Source organism: Suricata suricatta, chromosome 6, assembly GCF_006229205.1.
Source record: "Suricata suricatta isolate VVHF042 chromosome 6, meerkat_22Aug2017_6uvM2_HiC, whole genome shotgun sequence".
Classification (NCBI taxonomy): Eukaryota; Metazoa; Chordata; class Mammalia; order Carnivora; family Herpestidae; genus Suricata; species Suricata suricatta.
In genome coordinates this window covers 140,434,921-140,456,585 of record NC_043705.1, presented here as the reverse complement: position 1 = coordinate 140,456,585, position 21,665 = coordinate 140,434,921, and positions in this window count along the sequence as shown.

Sequence of the window (21,665 nt, the reverse complement as noted above, 5' to 3'; positions counted from 1 at the left end):
GACTAGTGGGTGCACGCCTTGTGGAGGGAGCGACCCAGCAGGTCAGGGAAGCCCGGACCCCAGAACTCATCACTTTATACTACGCAGTCTGGGGCCACATTGGCAGACGAGGCTCTGAGCACTGTTGTGAAGAGACTACAATACAGTTAGTTATGTGCTCCATGTCCCATGTCCTGTGAGTCACTAAGCCTGCGGTAGGACCAGTGGTGGCCCACAACAATCCACCCCTTTGTGAAGCTACAGATGGACAACTCTCAGGCTCCACCATGTCCCCATCCTCCCAATGACACGAACAAATGTTACAAGGACATAGCAGGGCATTGCACAAAATACTAATACTAATAACCCAAAACTAAATTAGGTGTGCTATTCGCTACAGCATAGACCCTGGCTTTGAAAGGGCAAATTATTCAAGTTGACCATGAGTATCTGTACTCCTGGATCCCCTGGAGTACGTGAACTTCGCTTATTAAGAAGTTGCAGTTATGTGGCCTCGCCTGCAAGACACCACCTCAAGTGTTCCCACTCATATTTATCTTGGTGGAACCCACTTTCAAAAGCATGTTCCTGAGACCCTCAGCCCCGCAGACACTGTGGCACTTGTACGATACTGATGCTGTAGGATCTGCAATATGAAGCCCCAGGAGCGGGGGGCTCGCGCCCAGTATGTCCAGGCCAGACCCTCCCCCAGCATCAACCGCCTCCTGAGGACACAGCGGGTGGAAATCACTAGCTATGCCCATGACAATGAGTCTATCATGAGAACTCTGCTTCATGGTCCTTGCCCTCTCCCTGCCCTGCAGGACGTAGGAGGTTAAATAGTGAAAAATTTCATGTCTACCCCAAAATTCAAAAGGTGACCTGATTTCAGGGAGAAAAAAGGGTCTTTGTAGAAATAATTAAGAATCTCAAGACAGAATCATCCTGGAGGGGCGCCTGGGTGGCTCAGTTGGTTGAGGATCCAACCCTTGGTTTCAGGTCAGGTCACAATCTCACAGTTTGTGAGATCAAACCCTGAGTTGGGCTCTGCGATAAGGAGGCATGATTCTCTCTCTCTCTCTCTCTCTCTCTCTCTCTCTCTGCCCCTCTCCCACTCAGGCATGCATGCATGTGCACACTCTCTCTCTCAAATAAACACTGAAAAAAAGAATCCTCCTGGGTTTGGGGGCAATCCCTGAATCCAATGATAGGCGTTTTCATAAGAAGAGCAGAGGACACAAGGACACACAGGGAGAAGACCACGTGATGACAGAGGCAGGGATCAGACTGATGCAGCCGCAAGCCCAGGAGCCTGGGGCCACCCAAGGCCAGGAGACACGAGGATCCTCCCCTAGAGCCTTCTCTAGGTGCATCCCTGTTTCAGACACCTCGATTTCAGATTTCTGGCCCCCAGAACTCTGAGTCAATAAGTTTCTGTTGATTTACGCCTCCCAGTTTGTGGTGCATTGTTACGGCAACACTAAGAAATTCATACCCAGTCTAGGGTCCCTGAGGACCTTCCCAACCCAAGGCCACTCCCCAGTGGGTGCCACCTTAGCCAGTCCCGTACAGTTCCCCAAACCCCGCTTCACCAGGCTGGGCCTCCAGACCTCCCTCCTCTTTGTCTTCTCCCCCAAAAAGCATCAGGAACCCATACGGCTCAAAGAACATGTCCCATATTCGGTAACCACACCACTCCCTCCCAATGTCCGCATCGAACCCAGACCGTCAAGGGTGCCAGGCCATGTACTGGACAGTACGTGCTGAGCCCACCCAAGGGAAGACGGATGCCAGGAGGTCTGCCTAGAGCACATCTTCTCACAGGATCTGGCCAGTGAGATCCCTCCAGAAACTGCACGGGGATGGCCCCCAAACCCCACGAAGCGGTAGTGCAGTCCACACTCACCTCTTGTCCACCTCTTCGCCTTGGAGAACCGTGGCCCACACTTCTTACCAACTGCTCAACACACTTGACTTTCTCTGCCCAGCTGGCCATAAGTGGGTTTACACCAATCATCACAAAGCCAGAGCTCTTGGATCCTGGCTCCTGGCAATTCAGGTGGGGAATGTGCCCAGGTGAGGGGGAGGGCAGGGCTTTGACCACCCACCTCCCTAGGGAGCCTTGTGAGCGGCCCTTGTCATGCGGCCCAGTGAGGGCTGCCCACGCTCTGGCCACCTCTGTCTGCCCTCCTCTTAGGTTGAGTCCTGAGCCTTGCGGCCATCCAGGGAGGAACGTGGCCACGGCCCCCTGCCTCCTGGGTTAACACACGCACCTGCGGCACACAGGTCTGGAGGCTCCGCCCAGCACCTCAGGACACCCGTACTGGAGCCCCTGTGAGTCTGGGCCAGGCATGTCCAGCACCCCCGTGTCTTCACTGGCAGGAAGTAAGAACAGGCTTGGGGACATCACGCTGTGAGCACAGAGCTGCCTGCCACCACTGCCCCGTCACAGCCCGTGGTTTGGTGCAGGGCCCTGGCACAGGCACGAGCTGCCACCATGTCTGGGCGCCTGTCTAGCACTCCCCCGTGGGGTGCTCCAGCAGTGGCCATGGATACAGCCCCACATCCAACAGCCCCAGCTATAATCCTAGTCCAGGGACTGAGCCTGTCCACCCCCCACGGCACTTTCTCCTCACCCTATTCCAACCCGGCTTGGATTTCTTCTGCTGTCCAGACCTGCTACCCTGGAGAAGGCGCTTCCCGGTCCCAGACTGTTTATGACCAACCAGACAGATGAGTAGACCATGAGCAGCACCCAGCTGCCATGGCAACAAACACGACGGAGGGAAGGGACAAACCTGCAAGTTGGGGCACTGCCACAGTGGCCCAGAAGCTACAGGACCCTCTGTCTTCCCCAGTGAGCAGCGGCAGCTGATGACAGCTGAGCAGGAGTTCTATGTGGAAAAGCACCTCATGGCCAGGCATGCGAGAAGGGCCACCCCACTCCTGAGACCCCAGGGCATCTGGTGGCTCTGCGCTGCGTGCCTGACTGCAGGTCCCAAGTAGCAGGGGCCCCCCGGGTCTCACCCCTGGAACATCTTCAAGCTCAAACTCACCTACCTGCAGTGACGACCAGAGGGTGGCAGGCTGGGTGACCAGGGGGCTGGCTCCCCACCTTGTCTCCCCTGGGGGCTCCATGGATCCCAGATTAAGAAACCTTGCTCTTCAATTATGGTTAAAAGGTAGAGCCACGGTCATTCCCTGCAACCCTACCCATCATTTCCTAACTTCCCTTAGGTTAAAGGATCTGTGGAAAGTCACCGAGGGAAGAGGGACCGAAACGATGGACCAGCCCTCACAAGGAAAACACGCAACCCAACACACACAACCAGCCAGCCGCGCCTCAGCTCTATGGTTCGTATTTATTTCTCTGCCTCAGGTCATTTATCTGAACATGGAGACCTTTTCATTTTCAGCCAAAGTATGAAAAGAAGGTTTAGCTTCGTAATCTTAGGTGCTTGAAATTTTGGTGCACCCATATTAGCTACCATACTCTCCGGTTGAATCTTCTCTACAGCAATAAATCTCAGAAAAAAAAAAAAAAGTAAGATGAGACAGTATATCATTTCTGATTCCAGGAGTATTCTTGGTTTAACATATGACTTTTATGTCTTTGTTAACATTTTTATCTAGCTTTGTGCAAATAGATGGAAAAAATATGTAACATGGCACAAAATATAACTGTGATATAAAAGCTCTAGGTAAAGCCGTAAGCGGAGAAATCAGCTACAAATATACCTCTCAAGTTGAATAAAATAGTTAAAGTTTTAGCTGAACTATCAATTTGGAATACAATTACAGCCCAGTAGTTAGCAGATCGCTCAGAGATGGATATTTTAGTGTTCTACTTTTCAAATTACAATGTAGAACTTCCCGCAATAAAGGGCAGTTTGAAGAAGTGAAGAGTCATAAAATGGGAAATGTAGCACATCTCGCATGAACAAGGGGGAAAGGGAAGTGTGTGGAGCGTTAAATGGGACTGGTATTATTGTAAAATTTTAGGAATAGCAATGTCTCTGGCTCTGAAAATCCCAAGAGAGTCTACAAGAATGGAAGGCTGGATGAGTTACATTAAAAAAATAAAACACAATCAGTATTCTGAAATAAATGTGTAGCAGAAAAGTACGAACGATGTCAGCTAAAATCAAGCTCAGGGCTGTCGATGGGACTTATCAACAGCAAATCATTGTTGTTGTGGCAACAACTGAGGGTCCAGGATTATTCACATTACCATGTAAGGGTGTTTCACTACTAGAGGAGCTCACGAAAAGATGGTTTGCTTACATTTGGTCAACTCCCTGTCTAAACAGTACTTCCTGTGTTCCAAGCCAAAAAAGACAAGGCTGGGCTCCGTGATATCAGGGTTCTGAGGACAGAGCGCTGAAAACTCCGAGGGAGGCACATCTCTCCCTTCCAAGGCACTGAGCAAAGCTACCACTTGTTCCAGAAGGAAACAGCATCACTATCATCCAAGGCTGTTATCTCTAAAAACATCCGTAGAAAGGACAGTCCAGGGGCACCTGGGTGGCTCAGTCAGTTACGCATCCATCTCCTGATTTCAGCTCAAGTCATGATCTCACGGTCCGTGAGTCCAAGCCCCGCGACAGGCTCTGCGCTGGTGGCACAGAGTCTGCGTGGGATTTTCTTTCTCCCTCTCTCTACCCCTCACTTACTCTCTCTCTTTCTCTCAAAAAAATTAAACAAACAAACAAACATGAAGGGGGGGAGGGACAGTCCAGAATAAAGTCTGTCATTGCCTCCTTTTAAGACATTTAGAAGCGCAAACGATCATGACAATGACTTAGACCTCTCTTCAACATTAGACGTAAGGAGACACTGGAATAATATCATTGAAATGATTTAAAAAAACAGCCAAGAATTTTATCCCCTCAAAAGAAAAGGAAAAACAAAGATATTCTCAGATAAATGTAACCTTCGTGAAGAACTACCCAACATCTGGGATAGAATCATAAAGCAACTGAAACTTAGTAACCTCCGTTTTCATCTCATTTTTGCCTTAAAACTGCTGCTGCACAAGTTCCTCTTCTACTTCTGGAAAAAAAAACACTGCCCCATACATGTTCTGGTCACTGTTCGATTATAAAAGCCTAAAAAAGCCTAAATGACAAAAGATCAATTCCATGTTTAAATATCCACTCCGACAAAAGCGTGGAAATTCAAACCGCTGTGCCGAGCTGAGGCTCCCGCACTTGCCCCAGGTCAGGCTGTGCCCTGCGCTCAGGAGAGGGGCGGCCACGGCCTCGGCCGTCTTCCCGGCTTCCCTGGTTTGAGCTCCTATCCCCGCTCGCTGAGCACAGCTTCTGGCCCGGCAGGCCAAGCGGGAAGGGAGAAGGGAAGAGGCCAGGCGAGCTCTCACTGACTTGGTGGGGGAGGTGAGGTAGCACAGCGCTCTTGGGATTCAGCAAGTGTTCACATCTGACCCTTGATTTCATGGTGTATTATGAGCTGTGTCCCCCCAAAGTTCCCATGTTGACTCCTAACCCCCAGTGTGATGGTGTTAGGAGGTGGGGCCTTTGGGGGATGATTTGGTCATGAGGGTAGAGGCCTCAGGAATGAGACTAGTTCCCTTATAAGAACAGACGTAGAGATCTCCCTCTCTACTGCACCCCCAATTCTCTCTCTCTCCCGTGTGACGATACACTAACACATCCATTGTGTTCCAGAGAGTAAGGTTCACAAACTGCAGTAAAAGGAGAAGTGCATCCCAGGAAAAGTGGCGGCCCCACTAGCAATATCTCCAGGCACCGACAGCCGGAGGCTCCTGGGGAAATGCCTGTGTCCCTGCACATCCACCATGGAGTCGAGCGCCAAGGCCCTGATCAGCTTTCCGGGGTTCCATCCTTGAAGATGAACCGCCAGCCAAGGATCTCCAGACATATGAGAAAAGCCTCCTTCTTACTCAGCTACCACTGTTTGAAGATGACATGATCTTATACAGAAGTAATCCCGGAGTCCCCACCAAAAACTGTCAGTGTTAATAAACAAATTCGGTAAGGATGCAGGATACAAAATCAACATACAGAAATCGGCTGCATTTCTATACACGAACAACAAAATGTTTGAAAAAGAATAAAACAGTCCCATTCACGTTAGCATCAGAAACAATATCTGGGAATGCACTTACCCAAGGAGGTAAAGGTCTGTACAATGAAAACGAAAAGACTTGATGAAAGAAACTGAAGAAGATACAAATAAGTGGAAGACGTGTTCACAGATTAGAAGAATTCTTTCTTATTTTTTTATTTTTTTAATGTTTATTTATATTGGAGAGAGAGAGAGAGGAGAGAGAGAGAGAGAGAGAGAGGGAGAGAGAGAGAGAGAGAGACCGCACAACCAGGGAGGGGTAGAGAGAGATGGAGACAGGATCTGAAGCAGGCTCCAGGCTCTGAGCTGTCTGCACAGAGCCCAATGTAGGGCTTGAACTCATGAGCTGTGAGATCATGACCTTGAGCTGAAGTTGGATGCTTAACTGATATTATCAAAATAGCCATCCTACCCAAGTTGATCCACAGATTCAATGCAATCTCCATCAAAATTCCAATGGCATTGTTCACATAAATAGAAAAAAAATCCTAAAATTTGTATGGAACCATAAAAGACCCTGAACAGGCAAAGCAACCCTGAGGAAGAAGAACAAAGCCAGAGACAGAACATCTCCTGATTTCCAACTTTATTATTGGAAAGCTATAGTAATCAAAACAGTATGGCAAAAGATATATTTTAGTACTGGCATAAGAATATACACATAGACTAATGGAACAGAATTAAGAGCCCAGAAATAAACCCACAGGTACAGAGTCCACCAATATTTGACCAGAAAGCCAAGAATATTCAATGGGGAAAAGGATAATCTCTTCAACAAGTGGTAGTGAGAAAACTGGGTAACCCCACCTTGCACCACTATCTCATGTCACTCACAAAAAAACTAACTCAAAATGGATTTAAGATTTAAACACAAGAACTGAAAATGTAAAACTCCTAGAAGAAAATACCTAAGAAAAGCTCCTTGCCCTTGGTCTTGGCAATGATCTTTTGATATGACACTAAAAGCACAAGCTACAAAAACAAAATAAAAAAGGAGGAGAGGACCCTCTGAGAGGTGTGACCCTGTGGAAAGCTGGAAGAAGCTGGTCGAAAGTGTAAAAAGATAATCTCAGAGAGATGAAGAAGGATAGAAAAGGAAGAAGGAAATTTGCAGTTCCCAATAGCAGGAACGAAAAATGCACAGGAAAGAAAATACAATCATAAAATATAACTTGGCTCATCAGTAAACAAGATTGAATAGTGAAAATGATGAAAACACGGAATGTACAGCCTCTCCATCCCTGATGGTGGGGAAGGGAAATACATGTACAGTTTAATTCTGATTTTTCTTAACATAAATTCAACAGCAATAAAACTGTAATCTGAAACTAAATGTCAGGAAATAGCAGTTATGTAAGCATTGTCTTTAGAATTACGGAGGTAAACACATAAGGAAACGGCACAAGGAGTAGAAAGTTTCTGCGGATGGGGGTTGGGAAGGATGGGGCGTCGGCAGCTCTTCTTCATTATAGATTGTGACACTTAACTTTCTGTGTCAACCTGACTGGGCTGACAGATACCCGGATGGTTCGAAAACCATTATTTCTGGGTGTCTGGGAGGGTGTCTCTGGAAGAGATGAGCATTTGAATCTGTAGGCTGAGTAAAGGGACCGTCCTCACCATGGGGGGATGGGGAGGGGGGTATCATCCACTCTGTTGAGAGCCTGAATGGAACAAAAAGGCAGCAGTAGTGTGAATTCGCTCTCTGTGAGCTAAAACACCTTCTCCCGCCCCTGAGCAATGGCACTCGTAGTTCTCAGGCTTTCCGACTCAGATTGGGACTGACACCATCACACCCCCAAGCTCAGGCCCTCTGACTGAATCAGACCACACGCTTTCCTGACTCTCCAACTTGCCGATGGCAGACTGTGGGGCTTCTCAGCCTCTATAACCATGGGAGCCAATTCCTATAATAACTTTCCTCTTAAATCTCTCTATATCTTACTGGTTCCATTTCTCTGGAGAACGCTGACCAGCAAGCAAAACACTTCCAAGCTTCTGCTGACTTCCTGTTTTCTACATGCCCTTGGTCAAACCAAGTCAATGGCCAACCCCAGCTTCAGAGTGGGAGGAAGCTAAAAAGCTGCGGGAGGAAGGCCATTCAGGCGCCATTCATGGGATCAACCTACGCCCACAGACCTGCTTCACAGGGTTGTTGCAAGAACAGAATGAAGCTACCATAACAAGATTGGAAAGGTTCTACTCAAGAACAGAGGATTCCATGATGGGTATCCAAGCTGAAATATCCAAGGAACGCAGCCAGCCTGCTCTGGCCTCTTCTCTCATTTGTCTTTGGGCTATGGTGCTTCAAATGTAAGTAGGCTTAGATTTTGACAAACACCAGGAGGATCCTGCATGGATCTAAGCCAGGAGTTTTCACTTTGCACTATGTGATCCTAGAGGAAGGAGGGAAGGTGGGTGGGAGGGAAGGGGATGCATGAGGCGAGGCATCTCTTTGGCAATGCGTACGGGCTGGTTCCATGTTTCATCTCCTGGACCTCTGCAAATGATTTCCAAGTTCAAACCCCACTCATTGAAGTGCTATGTTTAGTGCCCGGCTGTCAGGAAAAAGAGGATCCAACTGTGGACTCTCCCCATGTCCACGGGCAAGTGCCATATATTCCCAGACACTAGGAGCCCCTGCTAGACAGAGTCACAGAATCTCGGAGGATAAAGAACTACAAATTTGGAGCAAAGGCCCTAGCTACACACTTAATTCTCAGGATGGTGCTGGCAAGGAACAGAGCAGAAAGGTCAGAGAGGTGCTGGATAAAGATGGAGGGGAGCAGCCTACATAAAACCTCATCCACATTTGCCCCTCGCATCTAGGCTTCCAATATTTCCTCACTGACTCTTCAGACACAGCATGAAACTGGAGGTCAATAGAGTGTTCTATCCTGAATTTGTGCAAGCCTCGTCTGCCACATTATTTCAGGCAGGAACAACTACGTGGTTCATGGGACACAGTGGAAAATGAAAATGCAACCTCTAGGGGCACATGCGTGGCTCAGTCGATTAAGCATCCGGCTTCAGCTCAGGTCATGATCTCAGGGTTCATGGGTTCGGGCCCCGCATTGGGCTCTGTGCTGACAGCTCAGAGCCTGGAGCCTCCTTCAGATTCTGTATCTCCCTGTCTCTCTGACCCCCCCACCCCCCCGCTGCTCACGCTCTGTGTCTCTCAAAAAGAAAAAAAGAAAAAGAGAATGCAACCTCCCTTCCTCAAAAACAATTAAGAGTTTTAAGACCACGCAGGAGACCAGAGCATGAAACCAAGCACAGAGCCCTTCTTAGCGCGGGGACGCGTGTGACCGCCCAGGTCACGAGCCCACATAGCCAGTCAACTTCCAGACCCTGGGCAGACCGCTCGGGGTGCATCACGGCTTGCTGAGAAAGTGCTCACAGCCTGTTCGCTCCCTCCCTTTCAAATAAACACGGCCGAGCCTATAACCTGGGTTTTCTTATCAAATAATTGCACAAAAACAGCAAGTGGATGGGAAGGATAAACATTTCTAAAAGAAGCCACCCTTTCTCCTCCTGTATTTCCAGAAAAAAAAAGCAAACAGCCGCTGTGTGAGCCCTGCAGGGAACCTGAAGGACAAGGAGGAACAAACAGCAGCCCAGGCCTCTGGTTTTAAACCTTATCTCTAATGAGAGCCTTGGCCTCCTTGAAAGAAACCTTGGGCATCTGGGAGAACCTGGAGAAGCATGTGGGGAGACAGGGAGTGTTTTCCCCACAGAAGCTCCTAATATCTTTCCATGGAGGCAGTGACCTGCTTAGACTAGAAAGTATGGCAACAATTCAGAATCCCTTTTTTGTAGATCCCAACGCCCAGGTGTATTTTTAACTACAGGTGGACAGTGTATACATGCACATAAGTCCTGGCCCCTGGCTCACAACGCCCCTCAGGGGGAGGCGTTTGCTGAGCCCGAGTCGCACAGGTGTATCCTGGGCCTGATTACGGGCTCAGCTCTGGAGACAGACACGCCTCACCAGCCCCACGCTACTGTTGGCAATCCCTGTGACCTGGAGGAAGCTAGCTAGCTTCTGCAAGCCTCCATCTCCTGATCTCTAAGTGGAGGTGACAGCAGGTGAGGATTAAATGAGATAGTACGTGTAAACCTGCCCGCAGCCTGGCACATCGTCAACTCAACAAATGTTAAGTGTCATTGCTGAGCCATAGGTCCCACGAGGACTCTGGGTCTGACGTGAAGCAGCAGCAAACCGCTGGGCCCAGGGGCACTCCTGGGAGTCCTGGTTCAACCCTTGTCCCTGGTCTGCAGGCACCCCCTCTGCTTCAGACAGCCACCCACCCCGCCTCGAGGGAGGAGCCCTGAGCTTGGCTCAGCATGCAGCTGTGACAGTGGCCTGCGCTCAAGTCTCTGCTCTGTCGTCTGCCTTCCCCAATGCACGACCGGGCCAAATCTCCCAAAACACACTGAGTTCTCTGCCCAAAACCCTATTCCTTACCAGCCGGGTGTGACATTGAGGGGCTCCCCCAGAATCCCTCCTAGGGAACTGACTTTTGTTCCCCACTCCACATGGCCAACCTTTCCTTAGCAGCTCATCTTACTCCCTGCTCTGAGATGGCCAAGTTCACGTCTGCCTCCAGCACTGCCCTGATCTGGAAACTCCTTCCCGGTCCTCTCCCTGCCCTAAGGCTGCGGCTGCTCACCTACAGGTGGGAAGTCTGGAATGTATAACGTGGCAAAGCATTAGAAAGAATATCATTTAATCTAGAAGTCGCTGCCTCCCTTTCAGTTGCATACCTACCACACTCATCGTACCAAATAAAATTACAAATGGGTCAAAGATTTCAATTTTTAAAAATCCATAAATATTGTTGAAGAAACCATGGGCAAATTCTCATATGTTCTCAAAGTAGATCTTTTTATGCATGGCACAGAATTCAAAAGTTATAAATAAAAGACTTTTTAAATCTGAGTAAACAATTTTAAAATTTTCTGCATGGCCAAAGAAAAATACCAGTGCTGGCATTGTTTGCAGCACTGTGACAAAGGGCTCCTACAAGTCAGAAAGGAGAAATGCAGCAATGCAATATAAAAATGGGCGAATGACATGAACGGACACGTCACTGGGAAGAAACGTCTTTCAAACATATGAATCTTATCATTTAAAAACACAAACTGGAAACTACAGTAGACTCTCAGTTTGTATTATCGGTTCAGCAAAGATACAATTTTTGTTTCATCCATTGTGCTGGCACACGTGTAATGGGTAAGGAAAGAGTCATTCTTACAAATACCACCTTACGCGCTCTCGGCTGGAGATGGAAATCGGCAAGGACCTCTCTGAGCAGCAATTAGACAACAGTAATTAAGATTTAAAGCTCATGTGCCCACCCACCCAGCCCTTCTCGACACATGGATGGCTTGCACTGGATTAACTGTTGTCAACTCTTCAACACCGCCACCCACTTTGGTATCACAGGAGGAAATGAGGGGCCACATCCCCAGCGCCCGCTTCCCAGGGTGGTTCTGAGTTCGTCCTCTGGTGAAAACCCCTTGCAGATGAGAGACACTTTGGAACGTGGGAGACTGCTGCCCGTCGTGGGCTCCTGAGGACCACCCACGTGGCCCCGCACACAGAGATCCCTGGTGGGGGCTGCAGAGATTCCCGGGAACCACAGCAAGTTCGCTAAGCTTGGAAGGACCACCCACACGGTCTCCCTGCTGAGCCTGAGATTGTGGTTTGTATCCTCCTGACCTTCACCGCCCCACGTGTGTTAAGGATGTGTATGTCCTCACTCCCTTGAAAACCTTTAACACCAGAACCATGAAGACTGGCGTCTGTTTTCCTGGCTGACCCCCCTCACACATTTATCCTTGAGGAATTTATCCCATAGGTGGACTCACACATGTATTAAACCATGTATATACCACAAAAAATTTATTATTTCTAATAGCAAAAGAATGCAAACTGAAAAGTATATCAGTGGTGGATGATTTAAAACATCATGATACAGGGGGCACCTGGGGGGCTCAGTCGGTGAAGTGGCCAACTCTTGATTTCCACTCAGGTCATGATCCCACGGTTCAAGGGTTCGAGCCCTGTGTCAGGCTCTGCACTGCTGGTGTGGAGCCTGCTTGGGAATCTCTGTCTCCCTCTCTCTCTGTCCCTCCCCCACTAACGCTCTCTCTCAAAACTGGATATCTAAAAAAAATAAAATATCACTAGACAGCCATATGATAGAGTGCCATTTCCTCCCAAAAAGTACAATGCTTCATGTATTCATACAAACTGATCTCCAAGATGAAAAAAAATTAGCTTATATTGTATGCTCCCACTTGTATTAAAAAAAAAAAAAAAGAATATCGCCAGGCACATGTGTAAGAAACCAGTGACCATGGCGCCGCTGAGGAAAAGTCAGGGAATTAGGACTGGGAGGCAGTGCTACATCACTCCATCTACACTTTTTACTCCTGAATGATCTATCATGTGCACATATTTCAAACATGAAGCTGCCAATTAGCAGATATTAAAATGACATGATCATTATGAAACGGCAGCAAGGCATCCACAGGACACCTGAATTGTGAAATGAATTGAAGACAGGGAACTTCCTTCTTGCTAGAGGGCTTTGGAATATCTATTTGCCTTTTTGGAGATTCATATCCTACACTCATTTACAGTGTCTAATACTTTCTCCTCCAGCCCCAAAGATGAGGTAGAAACTAGATCAAGATTTATGTGCTTCCTCGTCTTATTCTAACACAGGATTACTCAAATTGCAAGTCCATGAGCTTGATCTTGTTGAGCTGAAGTGTCAACTGTCTTTTGGTTGGTAAGTTCTAGAGACTGATTTGACTGCTCCATATCTTCCCTCTAATTAAAAAAGAATAAGCAAAAGGGAGTGCCCTAATGACATGGGAAGAAAATCCACATCTTTTAAGTTCCTCACCAATCCTGCCCTTGTCTAGAAATAGGGAGTCTGTCCATGTTTTGGCTATTGTAGAAAGTGCTGCTATGACCATTGGGGTACATGTGCTCCTATGCATCAGCACTTCTGTATCCCCTGGGTAAATCCCTAGCAGTGCTATTCCCTATTGCAGTGCTAACTCATAGGGGAGTTCTATGGATAGTTTTTTGAGGAGTCTCCATGCTGTTTTCCAGAGCGGCTGGACCAGTTTACATTCCCACCAACAGTGGGAATTTGATTTGTTCATTTTAGTCACTCTGACCCATGTGAGGTGGTACCTCAGTGTGGTTTTGATTTGTGTTTCCCCGATGCTGAGTGATGCTGAGGATCGTTTCATGTGCCTGTTGGCCATCTGGATGTCCTCTTTGGAGAAGTGTCTATTCAGGTCTTCTGCCCGTTTCTTCACTGGATCATTCATTTTTCATGTATGGAGTTTAGTGAGCTCCTTGTATATTTTGGATACTAGCCCTTTATCTGATATGCCATTTGCCACTATCTTTTCCCATTCTGTTGGTTGTCTGTTAGTTTTTTTGATTGTTTCCTTTGCCTTGCAGAAGCTTTTTATCTTGATGAGGTCCCAGTAGTTCATTTTTGTTCTTGATTCCCTTGCCTCTGGGGATGTGTCAAGTAAGAAATTGCTGCGATTGAGATCTAGGAAGCTATTTCCTACTTTTTCCTCTAGGGTTTTTATGGTTTCCTGTCTCACATTCAGATCCTTTATCCATTTTGAGTTTATTTTTGTGAATAGTGTCAGAAAGTGGTCTAATTTCATTTTTCTACATGTTGCTGTCCAGCTCTCCCAACACCACCTGTTGAAGAGGCTGTCTTTTTTCCATTGGACAATGTTTCCTGCTTTGTCAAAGATTAATTGGCCATATACTTGTGGGTCCAGTTCTGGGTTCTCTATTCTATTCCATTGGTCCATGTGTCTGTTTCTGTGCCAGTACCATACTGTCTTGATGATACATACAGCTTTGTAGTAGAGGCTAAATGGATCAAGAAGATGTATATATATACAATGGAGTACTATATGGCAATGAGGAAGAATGAAATCTGGCCATTTGTAGCAAAGTGGATGGACCTCAAGGGTGTCATGCTAAGCGAAATAAGGCAGGCAGAGGACAGATATCATATGTTTGCATTCATAGGTCTAACAGGAGAGACCTGGCAGGGGACCATGGGGAGAGGAAGCGGGAAAGAGAGTGGGGGAGAGTGAGGGACACAGATCAAGGGAGACTACTGAATACTGGAGATGAACCATGGACTGAAGGGGGAGGGGGAGGGAGGGAGAGGGTGATGGTCATGGTGGGGGGCACTTGTGGGGAGAAGCACTGGGTATTATATGGAAACCAATTTGACAATAAATTATTAAAAAAAAAGAAATTATCCAACTATTGCTATGTTTACTGCATCTTTGCCAGGCATAGATATTGAATTTGATCAAATGCCTACCTTGTTTTTGTTGGAAAGATAATATTAATTTTCTTCTCTCACAAAAATAGATTTCCTAATATTGAATAGTCCTTATATTCCTAGAATTCCTTTTTTTTATTTTTTTATGTCTTTTATTTATTTTTGAGGGACAGAGAGAGCGCGAGCAGGGGAGAGTCAGAGAGAGAGGGAGACACAGAATCTGAAGCAAGCTCCAGGCTCTGAGCTAGCTGTCAGCACAGAGCCCGACACGGGGCTCAAACCCACGACCATGAGATCATGACCTGAGCCAAAGCTGGATGCTTAACCGACTGAGCCACCCAGGTGCCCCTGGAATTCCTAATTGTAATGTTAGTATTCTTTTAATGTATTACTGAATTTTGATTGCTAATATTTATGTTGGACTGTTGGATTGATATTCATAAGTGAGATTGCTCTATGGTTTTCTTGTGTAATCATTATTGCATGTTATCAATGTAATGCTGGCTTCATATAAAATAACTTGGATATTTTATTTCTCTCTCTGCTCTGGAACAATTAAAATAGCATTAGAGTCAAAAGAAAAGAAAAAGAGGCAAGTGCAAGATCTGTATATAAGGGGGAAAAAGGAAGAGTAACATTACAACCCATTGATGGAGATTAAACTGGATCCCTTTATTATTTGGACATGGCTCATGCTTGATTTTTGTGTCTCGTTGTGTTGCTTAATGCACAGCCAAATAAGATAATTGTTCTTCATTGATCTTTGCATAAGAATTTTTTAAAAGTCTGAAATTAAAATCTCTTTATAGCAAAAAAAAAAAGAAAAAAAGAAATAGGGAGCCTGTCTGGTGCACCTAGGTGGCTCAGTCGGTCAAGCGTCCGGCTTCAGCTCAGGTCATGATCTCACAGTTTGTGGGTCCGAGCCCCACATCAGGCTCTGTTCTGACAGCTCAGAGCCTGGAGCCTGTCTTCAGATTCTGTGTGTCTTTTTTCTCTATGACCCTCCCCTGCTCATGCTCTCTCTCTCTCTCTCTCTCTCTCTCTCTCTCTCTCTCAAAAGTAAATAAAACATTAGAAAAAATAGGGATTCTGAATGGATAGCCTCCACTGAATGCTGATGGTCGGAATCCAAAAAACACTATTGAAACTGGAGTTCCACATCATGAGCCTGAAAAATTCCAGCTTCGAGTTACTATTCACACCTCAGATCTGTGATAAAGATCTCATGCACTTCATGAGACACAGCTGTCATTTTAACTCTTCCATGAAACCTTTTCTAGTCCAGCAAAAAGTTCCCCCTTCCTTCTTTAGACCTCTGTAATACTGTGTACAATTTAAGTAATTATTTTAGTGTCACCTAAGTTTAAAAACTGACCATTCACCAATACATTCAAGTATATTTAGGTGCCTGCTATTATTAATTTCTAGACAATAATAATGAGAAACTTCCTGGCTTTTTCTGTTATTTCCCTATCATGACCAATGGTTTTTTTATTCTGCTTTATATGTAACATGTCCAGTCTTCCCAGTTACATGTGTCAATAACCATATCTCTCTTTTTTTCACTTACACAGCTTTGAACTGGGCCTCTCTCTTCCAAAGGCAAGAACCCCAAGTGCTCTCATCCTGTCCTCCCTCTGCGGTGGTGCCCACAGCGCGTGCAGCCTCTTCTCGGGCCACTCTGCTAACTCAGCTCCTAATAGTCCTCGCAACACTGGCAAGTCCTCCTCCATCTCACATTCGATGCTCCCTCCCTCACACCTGCACCCAAGTTCTGCCTCAGGGGACTTCCCTGCTCATCCAAGTGACACTGCAAGACAGAAGTCCCTTCCAAGAAGCTTAAGGAAAATGATATATTACAAGGTGTTATGGGTTGAATTATGTCCCCTCAGAGGATATGTCCTCACCCCAACCCCGGTAATTGAGACCTAATTTGGAAACAGGGTCTTTCCAGATATGACAAGTTAAGATGATATCAACTGGATCCTAGTCCAGTATGACTCCCCTGCCACACACACACACACACACACACACACACACACACACACACATACACACACACACACACACACACACACATACAACACACCCTTGAAGATTCTCTGCTTTCAGAATATTGTTGGAGAACAAGCATCCAACCACTCAACAGAAAATAATGCATTCTATTCTACAGAATGTTTTAGGCCAGTCTTAACTCCCTCTTGTAACAACATACCAGACTACATTCATAGAGTTTTAGCAATGAGTTATTGGAATTGTAGGGGTTAAATTCCTTGTAAATCTCATTTTTCAAAAAGGTAGATAATGGGTACCCCTCGGGTCATTATGCCCTGATTTTACAGACTTTAGTAATTCGTGAGTTGTTCCTGGTTCCCGGCTTGTGGTTCACATTTAGGCTAAATGCAGTCTGAAGATTCCTTGATGACTCCGCCTCCCTGTGGTCAAGTGTTCACATCCAACTGTCACAGCTCAAAGTGAATGGGACTGACGGGACCAATGCTGTGGGGTGGAGGCCCAGGCTTGCTCTGATCTGATCCATGATTACATGTAACTCTTGCCTTACTGGAGGCAGCTGAGCGGAGCAGAATCCATGACCACTACTGACAAATTAACTTAAGGCATGTTCTTCCAACCCTGATTCAATAGCATCATCTTTGACTACATAAGACAGCTCAGAGACTCATGAGCGTCATCTGAGGTTGGCTCTACCTAATGAAAGACAAACTCTACTACACTGATTATATTACACAAATTCCATGAAAATTCTGGAAATTTCCCCTCTCTTATTATTGATTAAATCAACTGAGATAGAGCAAGCTATGCCACAATAATGAACAGTCCCCTTATCTTAACAGCTGTAAACATCATCTCTCACCCATGCTCATGACGGCTGTTGATTGGCTGGGACTCTGCTCCATGTTATTTGCATTCAGGGACACCGATTGACAGACACTCTACCATCTGGAACATCACAGATGCTGTGGCAGAAGGAAGCGGGGGGTGATGGCAAACTCTGCATTCCCTCTTGTGGGAGTCTGCCTAGACAAAACACCTGTCGCTTCTGGTCACATTTCACTGGCCAATGAGCGACATGACTGAGCCTATCTTCCAAGGGTCATGGAAGCATAGTCCTAACAGCTGAAGAGTCCTCATGAGAACTGCAGTTCACCCCTCTGGTCGCTAACTCATCAGCTCTGTTTGCTTCCCTTTAAACAAAATTCACTTATTCCCTCCCCAAGAGAGACAACTTAGAAGTCCCACACCCCGGATCAAGAATCTCTGGGTGACACACGGCAGTCTCTTCCTCCAGAGTTAGGTTAGTCTGCTCAAGATGGCATAACAAATTACCACAGACATGGGGCTTAAGCAACAAAAGTTTGTTTTGCACAGTTCTAGAGGCTAGAAGTCCAAGGTCAAGGCATAGCAGGATTGAGTTTTCCTGAAGCCTATCCCACTGGATTGGGGCCCCAACTTTATGATCTCACTTATTCATAATCACCTCTTTAACGGCCCTATCTCCAAGTATAGTCTCCTGGAGAGGGGCAGTTAAGGCTTCAACATTTGATTTTGGAGGAAACAATTCAGCCCATGCCAGGAGGTGAGACACAATGCCTGAGCTCTACGGGGATGTGGCTTTTGTTCGGGAGACGTATGATATAAAACACCAAGTTATCTATACCCAAGTCACAAAGATGAAACAGGGAACGGACAATTCCGATTAACATTCCTGTTTGGAAAGAGAAAATAGGAGAGACACAGAGACACTCATCTTTAGCAATTCTGAAATCCTCTGGACAAATACCTTAAGGCCAGCGCTGGGCCTGGTGAGTATTAGTCCCTAAATACCCCGTCTGCGAGAAGCCTCATTATCCATAACCCTCCATGGCCCTGGTTTCCTTTAACCTAATGCTCTTCTGCTCTTTGGTATTTCTGAAGCAGGCATTCAGGAACAGGCTGAGCTTGAGGGCTGCATATCTTGCTCAGCCCACCTCCTGCCCTAAAATATCTGAGGCCCAAGGATCATTTTAAGGCGTCGGCAGTTACAATCTCCTGTAGCTCAAAGTACACCTTTTGCAGTCACATTAGCCTCTGATCTATTTGATTCCAGAAAACCTCATCTGCCAACAGGCACACCCATAGTTACCTTCAAAATATATCTCACGTGGATCTTTACTCGAGTCAAGAGGTTTTAATAATGCAGAGGTTTTAATAATGTAGTGACAGCCAAGAAAATATAATCAGTTGAATGGTTTTTGATAGTGGGCAAAAGAGGTCACACCCTTTGCTGCAAGACTCAGATTTAACATTTTTCTATTAGCAAAGGCTCTCTCAATTTTATCTTCTGCTGTTTGGAATCTAATGTCATCAGCCTTTCCAACATTGCAAGGCTTCACATTTCCTATTAACCCCTGATCAAAATCCAGCCAGCTCTTTTCTGACCCTGTCTCTTCAACTGCAGCCAACAGAACGCAACGCACATTGCTAATATTCTGTTTTCCTGTCTCTTTCTCTAGAGCGCCCAATTCATTAGGCATATCATCTGCCTTCCAAGTTAGTTGGGCAACGGTCTAACCAAACTTTCTGCCACTGCATAACATGGATTGTCATCTTTCCAGATTTTGTAACAGTTGCTTCGCTGCCTATAGCTTGTTGTTCAAGCCAATGACAAATTCGAATTTTCCAGCTAGGTCGGCACCCCAATCCTGGTAGCAATTTCTGGATCAGTCAGAATAAGCTAATTTATGCACCAGCAAGAAACAATCCCACTGTTTCCATGGCGAGAAGAGATAATTATTCCTCTCTCATGTCACGTATCCATTATGCATCAGCCGGTGGGGCTCTGCTCCCGATCCGAATCACTAAGGGGCACAGCCTGACAAAAAGCCCACCATCTGGAACCCTTATGGCAGGAAGAAGTCAAGGGAGCAACTGGTCCACTAGCTCTTCAAGACTTCTGCCCACATTCTATCAACCAAGTCAAGTCACATGGCCAAGCCTAAGTCCAAGGGGTGGGGTAAGTTCAATTGTACCACGTGCCTGGAAAGTAGGGCACCTAAAATCATAGTAAAATGTCCTCATGATTTTCACATTCATTTTTTTAGCTTGAGATGTGTAAGAATAAGTTCCAATAAACTTTACAAAAATATACCCAAAAGAAGACACCAATATTCACCTGTGTTTCTATGTGCATGAGAATACATTAGGGCATTTCCCAGACTGATCTGCAAAACGCAAGTTCTACTGGATTAAGAGATGCCATGTGAGAAAAAGAATTATGTATTCTAAAGCTTTAAGAAGGTGGATAAAGGGGTGCCTGGTGGCTCAGTCAGGTAAGTGTCCAGCTTCGGCTCAGGTCATGATCTTATGGCTTGTGAGTTCGAGCCCCACATGGGGCCCTGTGCTGACAGCTTGGAGCCTGGGGCCTGCTTCAGATTCTGTGTCCCTCTGCCCCTCATCCACTCATGCTCTGTCTCTCTCTCAAGGATAAATAAAACATTTTTTTTAATTTTTTAAGGTAGATAAAGAGTTTAAAAGGTTTCTTCACTATAGAACTTCTCAGGAACATCTCACTGAACTAGTATACTTGGACATATACTTTGGGGAAAATGGCTTTTGCTTCTAAAAACACAATTCAGTTAGTGATCTTACTCTGTGTTTGGTCTAAGTTTTTGTTTCTCAGGTGAATTAACTCTAAGCTTGACTATTTTAGAGGCTACGAGCCATGAAATCCAAAGAAGCATCCATGACTAACTAGAGCAGGGGGTCCCCGTGTCACAAAGCCACCTCTGGGGTGCCAGCTTCGTATTCCACATGCCCATCGCCTAGCATGGTAGACTTATGGCTGCGTATAGACAATGCTATCACAGCTTCTTCTGCTCTCTACTTTTTTTTTAATGTTTTATTTATTTTTGAGAGCAAGAGAGACAAGGGAGGGTCAGAGAGGGAGACACAGAATCTGAAGACAGGCTCCAGGCTCTGAGCTAGCTGTCAGCACAGAGTCCAGCGTGGGGCTCGAACCCATGAAATGTGAGATCATGACCTGAGCCAAAGCTGGACGCTTAACGGACTGAGCCACCCAGGCGCCCTTTCTACTCTCTACTTCTGACTACTGATCAGGCAGAGGCATGGGTTTCTTCTCTTCTATATACTCCACGTGCCCTTCAGAAGTTCCTTTCCCATAAAGACTGTCTTGGCCATCTCTATTAATACATCTTTCCTCCTCTAACAATAGAAGAAAGCTACACCTAGATTTCATGACCTCCATGGGCCTGGCCCAAACTCACCCAGGCAGCCTCATTGATCCCCTAGTGCACATCTCTTACCCAACTATTACTGGAGACGTCTTTGCTTCTGACCACGGTGTAACTTCCATGTCCTGATTTTCTCTCTAGGGTGTAAGAAGGCTGTGTACCCACATATATCTAGTTACCATTGGATTTGTGACTCTAGAAATGCAAGACTGACTTATTTCCTGATACTAAACATCATTACGAACAATATAGTGCTTCAAACACTTTCAAGAATGAGTTTCCTCTCTCCTGTTCTCTTGCCTGATTTACTCCGAGAAGAACACTGGGAGCTCACTCAAGGATAATGCTCCGTGGTTATGTCTTCTCTGGGACTTGCAAACAAGGCTCCGTCAGCCTGCCAAGCACATGCCCAGAATCCCCAGTGTGAAACAGAAGTTTCGCTGATCAGTGAACAGAAGAGGCCACAGCTGCTTGTTCCATTCTGGCTCCAATCAGAAGGTGTGGCTTAGGCATCTCCAAAGGCTGGTTAAGGCTCTGATCCATGCATGAACTCACTGGTCCATGTGGGGTGGGCAACTCAGTCTGAGCTAAAACTTTCTGTTGGAATTTAATAGAGTTCAGGAAAACTGCTCTGACACCAATCCATTGTCATTTTCTGACGATTAACTGAATGGTGTCATTTAAAGCCACATACTTTTAATCTCTGGAGAAGCAACCTGACTTTCTCATTGGTGAAATTTGTGGAGAGCTGCTGAAAGTTATCTTCCTGACCAAGCTGCCATCTCCGTCTCTTTCCGTGAAGGCGTGAGTCTCTGGAAGTCCCTCTCCTGTGCTTGGGGATGACTCATCAAACTCCCCCACGATGTCCCCTAACAGAAGACAATAAAGGTTCAAGGGGCATGTCTGAAGAGGTGTGAAGTTCCATTGACATGGTTTCTGTTTTATCTTTTATATGTAAATGAATGTTGCACTCTACTCT